General features: G+C 38.9%; 1 long non-coding RNA gene across 1 annotated transcript; it reads left to right on the forward strand.

Moving 5' to 3' along the window:
- The first annotated feature begins 2,360 nt into the window (after positions 1 to 2,360).
- LOC120570800 lies at positions 2,361 to 4,266 on the forward strand. Its single transcript, XR_005641132.1, has 3 exons — positions 2,361 to 2,449; positions 3,968 to 4,023; positions 4,207 to 4,266. It is a non-coding gene; the product is annotated as an uncharacterized LOC120570800 (long non-coding RNA).
- Positions 4,267 to 16,579: the final 12,313 nt, after the last annotated feature.

Consider the following 16,579-nt stretch of genomic DNA (forward strand, 5'->3'; position numbering starts at 1 on the left):
ACTCTGAGTTTCCCATCACAGGGTAAATCTACTCAGACATCAGGGCTAGACTCAGAGTTGGTTAAACCTCCTTCCTAGAACGGACGCCTGGCTGCTCTGCTCTGTACGTGTGGAACTACAGCTCATCCTCCATGTTCAGAGTCAATGAAGCCTCTCCCTGAATCTGTCTGGATGTGACGCAGCTCTGTGGCATCTCTGGAACTGGAGGGGAGAGGCTCCATGTAGATCACAACTGCAACCAGAGGCGTAGCACAAACATTCTGGGCCCTGTAGAAAGGCATTCTCTATGGGCCACTCCCCGCATCCACAGCTATTAATTCTAGTATCTTTTTGGGCCCTCCTCACATGATGGCCCTGCGTACTCAGTCCCCTTTCCACTCTCAGTCCGACACCCCTGACTGAAACTAACAATTATTTTCATTGTCGATTAAAATGTTGAACATTATTATTACTGTCTTGATTAATGGATTAGTTGTTTGGTCTATAACATGTCAGAAAATGGTGAAAAATGACGATCAGTGTTTTCCAAGCTCAAGATTGTTGATTGTTGATTGTCAAAACTGTTTTAGTTTGTGCTGGGATTGTTCGTTGATTATTTGTAGTATTTGTTTGTTAGTTTAAGTATGTCTGTATTTTGTTGTATTTTTTATTTTGGTAAATTGAGTTTTTGGTTAGTATATTTTTTGTTGTTTATTGTTATTGGGCCCCCTCCGAAAAGCTTTTAGTAGCTTATTTGGGGTTCCCCATTTCACGTGCCTTGTATATGATTATTGTACTTTATGAAATTGTGTTAAATGATACATTGATGACGTGTGAAAAAAAAAAAAAAAAAAGATGACTCAAATGTTTAGTTTTGTCCACAACTCAAAGATATTCAGTTTGCTGTCACAGAGGAGAAAATAAACAAGAACATATTCACATTTAAGAAGCTGGAATTGAAAAAAAAATGATTCAAACTGATTAATCAGTTATCCAAATAATTGGTGATTAATTTAACAGTAGTCAACTCATTGATTGATCAGTTTATCTTGGCACAGCGCATATTCCGACCTCCGCTTTGTCTTTGTATGTAAACAACTTGCGCAAAAATTTCACTTGAAGTTTGGTGTGGACACATAATAAAGTCTTGGACACAATCTGTTTCTGCTTCCTAATGTAGCTCATCTGTTCTCTCTCCTGCTTCTGTCTTCTGTCTGTTGTCTTTTCAGACGAGAGTGCGACCTGCCTCCTCCCTTCTGCCTCCAGGCTTCTTCAACTAAGGTGTCTCGGTCGTCTCCGGCTGACGGCTCCCTTTTGGTTCTTCCGGTCTACGGATTTTAGTTGCCACCACCAGTGTCTAGACTCCATTGGGGGATATGTTTGATAGTCTCTAAACCTCAATAAAATATATATATATATATATATGTGTGTGTATATATATATATATATATATATATATATATATATATATATATATATATATATATATATATATATATACACACACAGTACAGGCCAAACGTTTGGACACACCTTCTCATTCAATGCGTCGTTTCCTTATTTTTTCATGACTATTTACATTGTAGATTCTCACTGAAGGCATCAAAACTATGAATGAACACATATGGAATCATGTACTTAACAAAAAGTGTGAAATAACTGAAAACATGTCTTATATTTTTAGATTCTTCAAAGTAGCCACCCTTTACTTTTTTATTAATAAGGGGATAAAATTCCACTAATTAACCCTGACAAGGCACACCTGTGAAGTGAAAACCATTTCAGGTGACTACCTCATGAAGCTCATTGAGAGAGCACCAAGGGTTTGCAGAGTTATCAAAAAATTATTATATGCTTACACTACATTGAATTACATTAAATTACAAAGCTTAGAGTTAAAGATAGATCAAACGCGGCGGTTCTACACAGAAATATCAATGATGCTCAAGGCAAAGGACTTGTGTTTAAATTACACCTATGTCTGGATTCAAAACTAAGTTTAGTAGCAACCTTTTTTTCATGAAGAGGTGGTGTAAGAGCATTATTAATAGATTCTCTCCTGAAGGAGTGGTTCTTCCAGTCTCTCACACCTATACACAAACACTAAACCAGACAGGCTGCACAATGAGAAAAACGCTTGGTGTAATCTTCACGTCACAAAAACCTTCGCCACAAATCCAACGTCATGTCTCGAAAGAAATGTCCCTCAACTGGTTTCTTTACCCAATAACCCAAAAGAAGACGTAAGAATGAGCTATAACAGGGGTGGCCACACCTTAAAAACCCATTACTCATACAATTCCTGAACTTTTTTCACAACCTGATGTCATTTTACCTGCTTTGTGTAAATGGGTATAAAAAGATGTGTGTTCAGTGGAGGACCTCAACCAGCAAACAGCAAAAGGTGGAATCAGAGAGCATCACAGCTTCAATCACTGCAGTCAAGACAAATCTACGGCAGACAAAACCTGTAAGTATTTCAATGATGAATATTCGTCCAATATCAATCAATGCAAGTTGTGTTTTCTGTCTTTCTTCAATAACAATGCAATTATCCACAATAATAGTCATAATAATCATCACCCACGGTCTGTCGGTGTAATAATTGTTGGTGTTACACTTATCTGCTCTTTGTTTAATGTTTTTCTGGATGATAATACATTTTATTATTATTATTATTATTATTATTATTATTATACATGGCTACAGCTACAACTATGTTGTGTATGTTGGTATTAGACAGATGTTTTACATTTTTAAATTCATAAAAAACATAAGTGATTTCCCAGAAATAATGTGAATGCTCACGATAATACGATGACAATCCTCATTTGTAGATCCTAACATGTATAAATGGTAGTTTGCATTTCCAGCTAACAAAGGATCATTGTCTCAAATATGCAATAGTGAATGCAAAGAAATTAATGAAATTAATTTTAACACTATGAAATAAGTGACATAAAATGTTGTTAATTTAACAAAAAATGGTTCTTACAGCCTCTCATACATATAACCAAATAAAAACCAATGAACACATAAGCTGCACAATGACAAAATGCTTGGTGTAATTGAAGAAAAACAAATGTTTACCATAACATCACAAAAACTTTCCCCACAAATCCAACGTCATGTCTAAAAAGAAATGTCCCTCAACTGGTTTCTTTAGTCAATTAAATTATAGACTGTGGTCTAGACCTACTCTCTCTGTAAAGTGTTTTAAGATAACTCTTGTTATGATTTAATACTATAACTAAAATTGAATTGAATTGAATTTAGGCAGTACGCCAAAAGAAGATGTAAAATGTTGCTATTACAGGGGTGGACACACCTTAAAAAACATTCCTCATGAAAATTATGTGCATCCTTGTTCACAACCTGATGTGCGTATTACCTGTTTTGTGTGGTTATAAAAGTGATGTGTGTTCAGTGGAGGACATCAACCAGCAAACAGCAAAGAGCATCACAGCTTCAATCACTATGCAAGACCTGTTTTCTGTCTTTCTTCAATAACAATGAAATAATCCGCAATGATAGTCATCATAATAATCATAATAATCATCACCCATGGTCTGTCGGTGTAATAATTGTTGATGATAAAATATATTTCAAAAAATGTAATTATTATGTGTCTAAAGCTACAACTATGTTGTGTATGTTGGTATTAGACAGATGTTTTACTTTTTTAATTCATAAAATAAATAATGCACAAAAAAGCTAGTTTTATTCCAGTAAATTTGTAGATGCTAACATTTATAAATGGTAGTTTGCCTTTACAGCTAACAAAGGATTATTGTCTCAAATATGTAGTGGAGCATGTAATGAAATAATGAAAATAAATTCAACATATACAATAAGTGACACTACATCTTTCAGCAATTTACTATAATTCAGAAAGCAGTAGTATAAGTACAGATTTTAGTTAGTAAATGCTATTTAGTTGCCATTGCTTAACTGAATCTGACAAAAAATATTATATTTTTTTCAACAGTATAGCACATCCCAAAATGATGATGAAGATCTGTGTCATCCTCCTTCTGTGTGTTGGTAAGTTTTAAGATATTAAATTGAATTATGAGGTGGAAGAAGTAGAATTAAAAATCGACAACATAAGTATAGAAAGAAAAGAAATATTTTTATTTTAAAGCTGTTTTTGTTTCACGTTTAACCCATCTGAGCTATGCCATTGCACTTCAGACAATGTATTACTACCAATTTGTATTACTGCAGGAACCACAGCTGCAGCAACAACCACAGCTGCTCCAACAACAACCACAGCTGCTCCAACAACAACCACAGCTGCAGCAACAACAACCACAGGTGCTCCAACGACAACCACAGGTGCTCCAACGACAACCACAGCTGCAGCAACGACAACCACAGCTGCAGTAACGACAACCACAGCTGCAGCAACAACAACCACAGGTGCTCCAACGACAACCACAGCTGCAGCAACAACAACCACAGCTGCAGCAACAACCACAGCTGCTCCAACAACCACAGCTGCTCCAACAACAACCACAGCTGCAGCAACGACAACCACAGGTGCTCCAACGACAACCACAGCTGCAGCAACGACAACCACAGCTGCAGCAACAACAACCACAGCTGCTCCAACGACAACCACAGCTGCAGCAACGACAACCACAGCTGCAGCAACGACAATCACAGCTGCAGCAACGACAACCACAGCTGCTGCACGCGACACCCACAGCTGCGCAGCGACAACCACAGCTGCGCAGCGACAACCACAGCTGCTCCAACGACAACCACAGCTGCAGCACAGCGACAACCACAGCTGCAGCAACGACAATCACAGCTGCAGCTACGACAACCACAGCTGCTGCAACGAAACACAGCTGCAGCAACGACAACCACAGCTGCAGCAACGACAACCACAGCTGCTGCAACGACAACCACAGCTGCAGCAACGACAACCACAGCTGCTGCAACGACAACCACAGCTGCAGCAACGACAACCACAGCTGCAGCAACGACAACCACAGCTGCAGCAACGACAACCACAGCTGCTGCAACGACAACCACAGCTGCAGCAACGACAACCACAGCTGCAGCAACGACAACCACAGCTGCAGCAACGACAACCACAGCTGCTCCAATGACAACCACAGCTGCTGCAACGACAACCACAGCTGCAGCAACGACAACCACAGCTGCAGCAACGACAACCACAGCTGCCCCAGCATCAACCACAGCAGCGAAGCCAACAACTGCTGCCTCCTCTGCAGTCAGCAACAAAAGAAGTTTCCTTGTAGTCATAGCAGTTGTTACAGCTGTTATTTGGAATTAACTGGACTGGATCAAGGGACACTCTTGTACACTTTCTATTGTCAATGAGACTTATGTGATTCTATGCTATATATCTAACACTAACACAAAACTTACTAATTATAACAGATCTTATGTCATGCACTAATTAAACACACAGACAAACTTGATGTATATTATTTTGACATAAGACAAGCATACATACAACTTTTAGTAACTGCTGTTAACAGTGACACAGAACCATATGAGCCATATGCAGTGATTGGCCACAAGAATGAACAGCTCTTATGTCTAATATATTCAAAGAGATATTTAATATTCATATTGCTGTTCATTTATATTTGATTGCATTACACTGTAAGAAATGTACTTTGTGGAAACTCTGCTGCACACTGTGGTGATTGTTCTGCATTTTTATGTGTGTTAATATTCCATGTAATGTAAATAAAGTATTAAAGTGTGACATACAAGGAACAGGAATGTACTTGTGTCTGTATGATGCAGCATCAAACTCATTTGTTTCTTCTAGTAGTGTGTGGTAAGCCCATATTGGCATGTCATGAAACACATTAGAATATTTGTATTTCATCATTACAGAAAATTATTTTCATCACAGGGCAATTGTGAACAGTTTTGACAATGTAAACCATTTGGCACATGTGATAATAAATAAACTTGAATAAACTTTATTTTTATTCACTCAGCCTTTTTTTTATCTTGAGGATTCATTGAAGGCCTGCCCTCATGTTCAGTAATGATGAAACACATTCAACCTGTCACAGTTGATTGATGAGCCAGGCAGAACTAATTAAAGAATCCTTCAAAATCAACATCATGAAATTTGATTCTCTCAAATATGAGGGACATAATGACTGCTTCTGGAGATTTTGTGCTTGGTCTTAGTGGCCGCCACTGATGGGCAGTAACGCGTTAGAAGTAACGCGTTACTGTAATCCGATTACTTTTTTCACGAGTAAACGAGTAAAGTAAGGGATTACAATTGCAAAAACAGTAATTAGATTACTGTTACTTCCCCGTAAGCAGGCTGCGTTACTGCGTTACTTAACCGTGATTTTGTTTCGTGAGACTGTCTCGTGAGTGACAATGACGTATGAGCGCCGCGACGTCAGTGGTAAACTCCGACATGTGTAGTGTTGAACAACAGACAACATGGGGCGTGGGAGAGAGCAGGACCATGCAGCGTTTAATGCTTGGAAGTACCAACATTACTTTGAGTTTGACTCGGTTAAAGGTGACAAAAACATCAGCGTCCGCTGTACACTGCGTGGGAAGAAAACTTTTATCTACAGCGAAAAATTCCACTTCAAATCAGAGCAAGCACCTAGCAAGCCGGCACAGGAATGTGAAACTCACTGGAAAAAAAAACCTGAACCCCCAACTGACATGACTGCTGCGACTACATCCAGCTCTACCGGGCGAACCTCCGTGGGCCCCTCTCCTGCTAAACAGGTAAAAATAGACTTAAAAGCGACAGGACTTAGTGCCGCTGAACTGAAGAAGCTCGTCGCTGGCTATATTGTCGAGGACACGCTACCAATTTCCACTGTTGACTCTGAATCGTTCCAACGCATGTTTTTGAAAAGTAACTTAGTAAAGTAACTAGTACAGTAACTAATTACTTTTGAAAATAAGTAATCAGTAAAGTAACTGGATTACTTTCTTGGAGAAGTAATCAGTAACTAATTACTATTTCCAAGTAACTTGACCAACACTGGTGGCCGCTGACCTCTAGCCTGCGTTAGAAGTGCTAGATTGGAAAGATCAAGCTGTAGGATTGCTATCAATAGAAATGTAACATTCAGGCTTTTCTTAGTGACCTTGCTGACAGTACTATACCATTCATGACACTTCTGAAATACCATTTGTAGAACTGGCATTGAAATATTTGACAAATTAACATTACATGCTTACACTACATTACATTATATGAAATAACAAAGCTTAGGGTTGAAGTTAGATCAAGCCGCTGGTTCTACACAGAAATAGCAATGATGTTCAAGGCAAAGGACTTTTGTTTAAATTACACCTATGTCTGGATACAAAACAGCAAGTGCTGAACAGTTCAGTAACAACCTGTTTTTCATGACGAGGAGGTTTAAGAGCATCATTAATAGATTCTCTCCTGAAGGTGTGGTTCTTCCGGTCTCTCACACCTATATACAAATGAACACTAAACCTGACAGGCTGCACAATGAGAAAAACGCTTGGTGTAATCTTCAAGTCACAAATACCTTCCCCACAAATCCAACGTCCTGTCTCAAAAGAAATGTCCCTCAACTGGTTTCTTTAGGCAGTAACCCAAAAGAAGACATAAGAATGAGCTGTCACAGGGGTGGCCCCACCTTAAAAACCCATTACTCATACAATTCCTGAATGTTGTTCACAACCTGATGTCATTTTACCTGCTTTGTGTAAATGGGTATAAAAGGTCATGTGTGTTCAGTGGAGGACCTGAACCAGCCAACAGCAACATATGGAATCAGAGACCACAAAAATATTTTTTTATGATAAATTGAATGCCCTTTTAAAGAAATGTGATATTAAAAATGCAATTAAAGAAATCAATTGGAATTAACACCTTGCTCATAAAAGTGTTGATGAAAACTGTAAATCGCTCATGGCTAAACCTGAAACTATTATACACAGTTTTATGAGAAAAATTAAATGTAAACCTGGCAAAAGAAATCATCTACCTTGGATAAGTGAGACTATAAGGTCATTAATGAAACAGAGGGATCACGCCCTTAAGATGTTTCTCAAGAATAAATTACCTCATGAGAGACGATTGGATAGCACACTAAGGAATAAGGTATTAAAAGACCTTAGGCAGGCAAAAGCAACATTTTTCATTGATGCTATTTGTGAAGCCAAGGGAAATACCAAAGAAATCTGGCATAATCTAAAATAATTAATAGGGAAATCATACACAATCAATAAACCAATACAACTAAAATTGGATGGAAATGTAATTCATGAACCAAGTAAAGTGGCAGCAGCATTTAATTATTATTTTATTAATTCCGTAAATGCTCTGTCACAGAATTTTGCGGGATCAGATTATTGTCACACTCCTTTAAATATCGATACTCCCATCATGACTTATAGAGGAGTGACAAACTCTAAAGTACATTCAATTATCTCTTCCCTTAATGGCTCTAAGGCAAAGGATATATATATGGGATAGCATTTATAAAAACACATAAGGAAGCACTCATCCCATCAATTACAAAAATTGTTAATTGGTCAATTGATGAGGGAGTGTTTCCCAGTTCTTGGAAGACTGCAATAATAACACCAGTATTCAAATCCGGTGATCATAGTATCATCAGTAACTATCGACCAATAAGTATTCTCCCAGCAGTTTCCAAAATTGCAGAAAAATGGATATCTGAACAGATTACAATGTATTTAAACCAAGGTTCCTTCCTATTACATCCTATGCAATTTGGATTTAGAAAACATCATTCTACGGAAAAGGCTAATGTCTTTTTGTTAGAAAATATAAAGGCTAAACTGGGTAAAAGGTGGAGTGGTCGGAGCTGTTTTTCTTGTTTTAAAAAAGCTTTTGATTTGGTTAATCATGAGGTTTTAATTAATAAGTTATTGAAGTTAAATTTTTCATCAGAAGTAATTAAATGGATAAAATCATATGTTACAGAGAGAAAACAATGTGTTTGTGTGGATAACAACATCTCCCCAATAACTGATATTAATTTGGGTGTACCCCAAGGTTCTATTTTGGGTCACCTGTCAGATGTATGCTGATGACACTGTCATATATGTACATGCTATAAACAAAAGGAAAGCCGCACAAGAGCTATCAGCTACAATGATCAATATCTCAAACTGGCTAGCAAACTCGTGTTTGCACCTTAATACTGATAAAACAGTATGTATGTTTTTTTCAAAATCCGCAAATAGAGATCCAGACCCAGATGTAATAGTAGCAGGGAAAAAACTTCCAGTCGTCCAAGAGTTCACATATCTGGGAATAATAATAGATTCACGTCTTTCATTTAAACCACAGGTGAATAAGGTTATAAACAGAATCAAATTTAACTTGGCAAATTTTAGACACATCAGGACTAATTTAACTACAGAGGCTTTAAAGTTATACATTAATGCTATGATCTTATCACATATGAATTACTGTCTTACCAGCTGGACGCAGACCGGTCGGACCACTTTACGAACAGTTGAAACACTTCATAAACGGGCACTGAAAACGTTGGATAAAAAGTTAAATTCTTATCACCATTGTAAAATCTTAATTAAATATGATCTGTTTAACTGGGAAAACTGATTAAGTTTGCTGGTATTTTACTTGTATATAAAATCTTTCATGGTGTGGCTTCCCCCTCCACTCAATAACTTTATCCAACAAAATCCAAATACATCTACCAGAGCATCTACAAGAGAGGATTGTAAAATACCATGTAGAAAAAGTAGTTTTGGACAGTCAGCTTTTTCTTTATCAGAATACAGCATAGAAAGTCGGCTTAGAAATATAGGAAATATTGCATAGGATGGAACAGCACAATGTAATTTTAATTAATAAAACACATCTGTTGTTGCCAGCGTCCTCTTCTATGCTGTGGTATGCTGGGGAGGAAGCACTAAGAAGAGGGATGATGGTAAGGAAAGCTGGCTCTGTCGTGGGCTTCAATATCAGATAAAAAGGACCTTGAACAAACTGCTCAACATGTTGGACAATGACACAGCACTATCACAAAGCAGAAGAGCATGATCAGCTCAAGACTACGCACACTGCCATGCACAACTGACAGACTGAGAAAGTAATTTGTCCCCAGGGCCATACAACTCTACAATGCTTCACTAAAGGGAAGAGGAGAGAGAGACTTCTCTGCATGGTCTGTCTGCCTCTCCTCCCTCTCCACCTCTTCAACTACCTCCTATAACAACAGTTATACTGACTGTCCACTGGCTCACTGTTTACTGCTTACAATGTTTACACTGTTTACTGGCTATATAAGCCCATATGCACAACCCCTCCCTCCCACCTTCCCCCAGCCTGGGCTTAGGTCTAACGTAATAATTGATGGCTGTAACCCTATTACTTCAAACCTCTAACATTGACTGTTGATTTATGTCTATCCTACGGTCTACTTTATTCTCTTAAATTGTCCATATTTAATGCTGGTCTCTAGACTTTATCCCTGCACTATTGGACTTATTTGCACTACCACCATGACATACACACTCTCATAGAGCACCTTACCATGCATACTGAATCACAGGGTCAGGCCCTGCCCTGACACTGCAAGCCTCTCATGCTTATACATCCCTTAGTACATTCATGTGATTTTTTTAATTGAGTATATTTACCTCACGATGTTCTACATCGTTTGGCATCATTGAACTTTTCAAGCCAACAGCCAATCAGCTTTACAAAAAAAAACTTTAAATAGTCCACATCTTTTATATATTTATATATTAGTGGTGTTCAACTTTGTAATGAAATTCATGTCCATTGAGACCTTTCCAAATATTCCCACTACTTCAATTATTAATCCAGTTTAGCTTTAGCATTTTAGCTATTCAGCACACACACACACACACACACACTATTACAGTTCGGATTATTAAGAAAACCATACTAATACCGTGTTTGACCCTATCCTCTCAATATGGGCCAACATTTCTAAAGAATGCTTCCAGTACCTTGATGAATCAATGACACAAAGAATTAAGGCAGTTCTGAAGGCGAAAGGGATCCCCCACACCATTACACCCCCATCACCACCAGCCCGCCCAGTGGTAACAAGGTGTGACGGATCCACGTTCTCATTCTGTTTACGCCAAATTCTGACTCTACAATCTGAATGTCTCAACAGAAATCGAGACTCATCAGACCAGGCAACATTTTTCCAGTCTTTAACTGTCCAATTTTGGTGAGCTAGTGCAAATTGTAGCCTCATTTTCCTATTTTTAGTGGAGATGAGTGGTACTCGGTGGGGTCTTCTGCTGGTGTAGCCCATCCGCCTCAAGGTTGTGCGTGTTAAGGCTTCACAAATGTTTTGCTGCATACCTCGGTTGTAACGAGTGGTTATTTGAGTCAAAGTTGTTCTTCTATCAGCTTGAATCAGTCGGCCCATTCTCCTCTGACCTCTAGCATCAACAAAGCATTTTCGCACCCCAGGACTGCAGCATACTGGAGGTTTTTCCTTTTTCAGACCATTCTTTGCAAAACATAGAAATGGTTGTGCGTGAAAATCCCAGTAACTGAGCAGATTGTGAAATACTCAGACCAGCCCATCTGGCACCAACAACCATGCCACGCTCAAAGTTGCTTAGATCACCTTTATTTCCCATTCTGACATTCAGGATGGATTTCAGGAGATTGTCTAGACCTGGACCACACCCCTAAATGCATTGAAGCTGCTGCCATGTGATTGGTTGATTAGATAATTGCATTAACGAGAAATTTAACAGGTGTTCCTAATAATCCTTTAGGTGAGTGTATTTTAGCTCTTCACTTATTTAGGTAATGCAGTTCAGCTTCTAACTGACAATTTTCCAGATTGTTCAGCAGTGCAATGCATTTGAGTTTTAAGATTTTTCATACAATTTGTTTCATATTTCTGCATTTGTGAGAAATGTATTATTATCATTTAGGAAATATACTCAGACCTCACAATGTTCTACATATTTTGTCATTATTCAACTTTTAAAGCCAACAATTCAGTTTAACATGAGCTTTAACCTGTTTAATTAAATGATAAATGAATGAATGAAAATGAATACTTCCACTTTCCACTTTTTTTAATTATTCTCACTACTTTAACTTCTACTTATGGATTTCAGCTATTAATCCAGTTTAGCTTTAGCAATTTAGCTATTCAGAATTCTCACGCATTTTCTGCAGGAAATGCATTTTCTAGTCATCATTGAAATACTTACAGGTTTTGTCTGCCGTAGATTTGTCTTGACTGCAGTGATTGAAGCTGTGATGCTCTCTGATTCCACCTGTTGCTGTTTGCTGGATGAGGTCCTTCACTGAACACACATCACCTTTTATATTCATTTACACAAACAGGTAATATGATACCAGGTTGTGAACAAGTAAGCACATAATTTGTATGAGGAAAACAATAACGGGACACAGGACAACAATGGGACGGTTGGGTTTAGGAAATGTGACACGATCCCCAGTCTCCTCGGTGAAAGTCCTGTGTTTGACCCATCCACCACCCCAACCAAGCTCCCTATGCGGATTTTCGGGCTTTCATACTACTCGCTACAGTAGTCGCTCCTAATGCTACGTCATCTTTATATTGGCATTGTTTTTTGTGGTGGCCATATGGAATTTTCACACATACCATGCCACCACTACTACTGTTAAATTAATCAACTATTTTGATAACTGATTAATCAGTTTGAGTAATTTTTTTAATGAAAAAAAAAAACGTTTTGATTGTTGATGTGAATATGTTCTAGTTTCTTCACTCTGTGACAGTAAACTGAATATGTTTGAGTTGTGGACCAAGGAAGAACATTAAGGAAGTTATCCATTATTTTTTAAATGTGTGCAGATTTAAATAAGAAAAGCTCTACTCTTTCAGCGTCAAGTGTATGATCATGCAGCCTATAACAAGCTATAGGAATAATTCAACAAACTATTCACAATTTCAAATCACCAAAACAATTATTCTAAACTGTAACTATTGTCAACATGTCATCGACATTTGTTCGGCAAAATCACAATGTACATGAGAACGTCTTATATTAATAACATAACCCCTTATATTCATCATTAAATTACTAAAATGTCTTTTACTGACGTCCACTGCAGTAAATAAAATTGTAATCACATAAGAGAGTTCAGAAATAACAGTTATACAAATACATGTGGGTGTGGTTAAAATAAACAACATGTTTACTGAAAATAGATTCCATTATGTTTCCGTGTGTGATGATGCACATTGATATTTACACACCCAGTGTCAATACATATTCTTCACTACTTGGTGATGCCTGTGTGCACTGGTGTCTGTTTATAGCCTCAGGGAAGTAAAGGTGTTCAACACGTCAATAGCTTTTTATAAATCAATAAATTACCGTCAGCCGATGCTGCAGGGCTTCAGCTCTTTTCCTTCTACATACAGTACATACGCTATGACAGTTAAGTTTAATGGTCGTTTAGGGTTAGGTACCTTTAGCATCTGAACCAATACCACTACCGATACTGGTACCTGGAATTCGGTTCCCGGTACTAACGGTACTTTTTTGGTACTTTGCCTCTGTAATTAGAAAGAATTATTTCGGTTGTAAAAATAATTTCAAACCTATTCACTTAGAACATTATTTTATTTATTTAGAATATTTTACACTGACAGAAATTAAACAAAAACAAAAGTAAAACCCTCCCTCTCTCCTCCCAAACCCGTCCCTACAACCTATTAAATTGAATAATTATAAATTTCTTACTCACTGTCACTTTTATTCACTGTCACGATGGGATGATCCTTTCAGCGGCCATTACAGTTGAGTTTAGCTGACAAATTGTGACTGTCATGCGGCAATGACAAGCTAAGTTTAGACACCAAAATTACCACTTGAAGGTCCCATGACATGGTGTCCTTTGGATGCTTTTATATAGACCTTAGTGGTCCCCTAATACTGTATCTGAAGTCTCTTTTATATAGACCTTAGTGGTCTCCTAATACTGTATCTGAAGTCTCTTTTATATAGACCTTAGTGGTCCCCTAATACTGTATCTGAAGTCTCTTTTATATAGACCTTAATGGTCCCCTAATACTGTATCTGAAGTCTCTTTTATATAGACCTTAGTGGTCCCCTAATACTGTATCTGAAGTCTCTTTCTCGGAATTCAGTCTTGGTGCAGAATTACAGCCACTAGAGCCAGTCCCACAATGAGCTTTCCTTAGGATGTGCCATTTCTGTGTCTGTAGCTATTGAGGAGGAGACACCGGAAACACCTTAGATCAGGGCTGGACTGGGACAAAAAATTGGCCCTGGCATTTTTGATCCCAGGCGGCCCACACCCACCGTGATTGGTTAGAGACATTCCCTACAGATAGTCCTCTTAAAATATGCGTGCGTGCTATGATATGAGTTGCCTAGTGTTCAGCGTTCATGTGATTGTTTTGGATCCTTCGAGAGGGGTCTCAAGACTTATCTGTTGATCTTACACTTACACAATTAATTCATTATTAGAGTTATGATTTGTAAATGTATGGTATTTTTATTATTTTTTATTATTATTTGATATTGTATTGCCATTGTTGTTATTATTACTATTTTGCTTAATATTGGCTTAGCAACTTTAAAAATATTCATGTTTTGTCGCTTTGGACACGTGTCTGCTAAATACTATAACCATAACTATAACCCAAAAGCTACAATAAAGCTGAGAGTAGTACAGTATATGCCCTGGAAAAGAGCAACAATACAAGAGAAGCTTATTAAGCCATTCAAGGAACACTGATGCTTGTATTAACACTGATTTTATAGATCACACAGACTTTTCAGCTACCCAACAGGCCAACCGCTAGCATTTTCAATGTAAGCTTAGCAGTTAGGTTACCTGACAGCCACTAACTTTAATGTTACAGCCAAACTGCTTGTTATCGTTATGACGTGACACACACGCACATGCGCGCGCGTGCACACACAGCCTCCCTCCCTTCCTGAGAGTGCCTGTTAATTTGCTTACTCCTTACCACATAGTCCTCTACTCTCTCTTCCATCTTTTCCTCACTCGCTCCCATGGCCCTGTCATGGTCACTCGCCTCATGTTGTTTCTGCTTCTCTGTATAGCCAGCCACCTCTCCTCCTCCTCCTCGGCTTCAGGTAATGCTGATGTTGAAGCAGCTATTACAGCCCCAAACATGTCCGAAATTTTGGCACATTTTGAGGAATCCGCCTGTAGATTCTTAATCTTTTTCTCCTGTAATTTTTCTGCACCTCCCTTGCACTTTGGTGGTCGTTTGTTCATTTAAACTTCCAGCATAACTATTAACGCTTGTGTCTCAGGGCCGGGAGGCGTGGCCATAGTGGGATTTGTACATTTGCGGCCCGGGGTTCATGGATTTGATTGGGTCAGGCCAGTGCCAATAAAGAAAATTAACCAATGGGCCGCTGTGAGTTCTTTCTAAAAATAAAAAAAGGCCTATTTATATCGGCGATTCGGCCCACAAGTGCGTCGGCCCACCGGGAAAATGCCCGGTATGCCAGATGGCCAGTCCAGCCCTGCCTTAGATAGATAGATAGATAGATATTGAACTTACAAAACATTTATTGAGGTCAACATCTGTGTGTATTATCCCACTAGAGCACTGCGCTCCCAGAATGCAGAGTTATTTGTGGTAGCTAGAGTCTCTAAAAGTAGAATGGGAGCCAGAGCCTTCAGTTATCAGGCTCCTCTCCTATGGAACCAGCTCCCAATCTGGGTTCGGGGGGCAGAAACTGTCACCTCATTCAAGAATGAACTTAAAACTCTCCCTATTTGATAAAGCTTATAGTTAGGGGAGTGAGGAGTTGCAGTGTCCACCTAACTGGCCCACCTGCTTCTCTTCATAATTGTTAGATTAATAATATATAACAAAAGTAGGGAGGCAGGCCAGCAAAGCCCGATCTGGCAGGGGAGAGTTCACAGGCTACCTCTCCTTATGACCTGTCTCTCTTAGTTACGCTGTTATAGTTCTAGACTGCGGGGACTTCTTCCCTTTGACACACTGAGTTGCTCTCTCCTCTCCCTTTCTATTACCATTTGTGTGTATCCCGTGCCAGAATTGCTTGTTACTAATCCTAGCTTCTGGGGAGTTTACTCCCGAGTCCTTATGTTTCCCCCAGCGTATTTCCTTGGAGAAAGTTTGCACCAAGATCCTGGTTGCAGCTGTCGCCGTGGTCCTGCTCCACTTCCTGCTGAGCTCAGCGGTGCCCTGCAATGTCATGCTGTGTCCTGCTGAACCCTGCTGCTTCCTGCTACGTGCATCCATGCTCTGCTGGGCCCGCTACATCCTGTAACGCCCTGCAGCGCCCTGATATGACATGAACTACTACGACTACCATTTTGAAGTCACTGTTCCATTATTAATTTGACTATTATCGCCACTGTTCATCATATCCCAACCGGCCCGTCAGACAAAGCCTACCAAGAGCCTGGGTCTGTCAGGGTTTCTTCCCAAGAGGGAGTTTTTCCTCGCCTCTGTCGCACTGCTTGCTCTTGAGGGAATTACTGTAATTACTGGAATTGTTGGGGCTTTGTAAATTATAGAGTGTGGTCTAGACCCACCTCTCTCTGTAAAGT

Source organism: Perca fluviatilis, chromosome 13 (genome assembly GCF_010015445.1).
Source record: "Perca fluviatilis chromosome 13, GENO_Pfluv_1.0, whole genome shotgun sequence".
Classification (NCBI taxonomy): Eukaryota; Metazoa; Chordata; class Actinopteri; order Perciformes; family Percidae; genus Perca; species Perca fluviatilis.